The 1,945-nt window shown below is 38.1% G+C and overlaps 1 pseudogene; it reads left to right on the forward strand.

The window, feature by feature from the left end:
• Positions 1–630: 630 nt before the first annotated feature.
• On the forward strand, positions 631–1,602 carry LOC118004000 (annotated as a pseudogene).
• The last annotated feature ends 343 nt before the right edge of the window (positions 1,603–1,945 follow it).

Here is a 1,945-nt window from a genome sequence, read left to right on the forward strand (position 1 = left end):
AATAATTAGTATTATTAAATTAAAGAAGCACAGATATATTATGTCAATTAATGCAAAAGTTTCTAAATGCTTATTTTCAATTTCTGCACTCATTTCATTGCAGAAAAAAATTGGATATTAAAATGTGTCCATGGAAAACATGTGTCCATGAACTACAGTTTAAGTAGCACTAGTCTAGTATGGATCAAGGTAGACCAAAGCAGTAAGATAGCCTGGCATGATGTACCACTGTAATTACAATAACAGGTATGAATATGCATGGATTTTGGATTTTTAAAAGAAATTTATTTGAAGTACATTATGTATTTTGGATTTTTATTTTAAAAAATCATCATATGAATTAAAGGACTTAGATAAACTAAATATCAAGTGTACATTTTTTCCTTCATTTTTCCTTTAAAAAGCCACAATATCTGGAGAATTTGATAAAAAAATAGGTCTTGTTTTTTAATCTAGAGGCTCAGATGCTCTGTATTGGGAAACAGCATTTAAACTCATAATAGATACAAATCAGGGTCAGTCAGTTCAAAATAAAAGGTATTATGAGTTGTCAAATGCTCAAGTCAAATTTTAACATCTGTGTGTGAGACAATAAATTTCATTCTAGGAAAGGCATGCAGTGCTGGCATCATGTTCCCCACCAATAGCACCAAAGCCATATTCTCCACCTTCCTGGTGACAGGCATACCTGGGCTGGAGACTGTGCACATCTGAATCTCCATACCCTTCTGCACCATGTTCATTACCTTGGTGGGCAATGTGACCATCATGACAGTTATCCGCAGGGAACAGACCCTCCATGTGCCTATGTACCTTTTCCTGGCCATGCTAGCTGACTCTGATCTGGGTCTCTCCCTCTTCACTTTCCCCACAATGCTGGGGACCTTCTGGCTGGATGCTCGAGAGCTCACCTTCTCTGCTTGCTTCACCCAAATGTTTTTTATTCACACTTTCCAGGATTTTGAGTCAGCTATCATACTGGCAATGGCCTTTGACTGCCATTTCTCATCCATTGCACTATTCTTGCATTCTCACCAACAGTGTAATTTCTAGGATAGTTTTGGCCATTGTAGTGCGAACCTTGACTGTACAAGTACCTCTCCCTACCCTCTTGAGAAGGCTGTGTTTCTGTCATTCCAGTATACTATCTCATTCCTACTGCCTGCATCCTGACATTATAAAGCTCTCTTGCTCCAGCACCAGGATCAATAGCATCTTTGGACTGTTTGTGGTATTATCCACTATGGGACTTGATTTTCTTCTCATTCTCTTTTCATATGTCTTGATACTGAAAACTGTACTGAGCATTGCATCCTATGGTGGCCACCTCAAGGCTCTCAACACCTGCATTTCCCATATCTGTGCTGTGATTCTCTTCTTCACACCCATGATCTGCCTGTCCGTACTGCACCGCTTTGACCCAAAACTTCCCTCACATATCTATGTGACCATGGCTAACATGCATTTCCTCATTCCTCTGTGATTAACCCCATTGTGATGAACCCCATTGTGTATGTGGTGAAAACCAAACAGATACAAGATCAAATTCTGAAGCTCTTCACCAAAAAAGGATCAGAATCCCAAGTCACATTTATAACATGAATGAGCCCCAACCTTACAGAGAAAGAATGCTTCATGAAGCAAAGAGCTTGCTGATAACTCCAAATGCTCACAAAGATTCTGTTTGACTGACTCTTCTGAATTACATGGAATATTGGGTTGGCTATCCTGTAAAACTATTTCTATTCTCTGATTTGAACAAATGTACATTGAACAATAAAAATTTTTCAGGAAATTGAAAATCTGAAATAATGGACTGTTCTCATTATTTCTTAGTCCAAATGGTTCACATATTTTAGTCAGAGAAGTTTGTAGTCTGATAGTTCATCATGGACAGAGTGAATGAAGTACTTCTTGTTATCATCTGTATATGTATCACCCTTGA

Source organism: Mirounga leonina, unplaced genomic scaffold, assembly GCF_011800145.1.
Source record: "Mirounga leonina isolate KUSES-001 unplaced genomic scaffold, KU_Mleo_1.0 Mir_92, whole genome shotgun sequence".
Taxonomy (NCBI): domain Eukaryota; kingdom Metazoa; phylum Chordata; class Mammalia; order Carnivora; family Phocidae; genus Mirounga; species Mirounga leonina.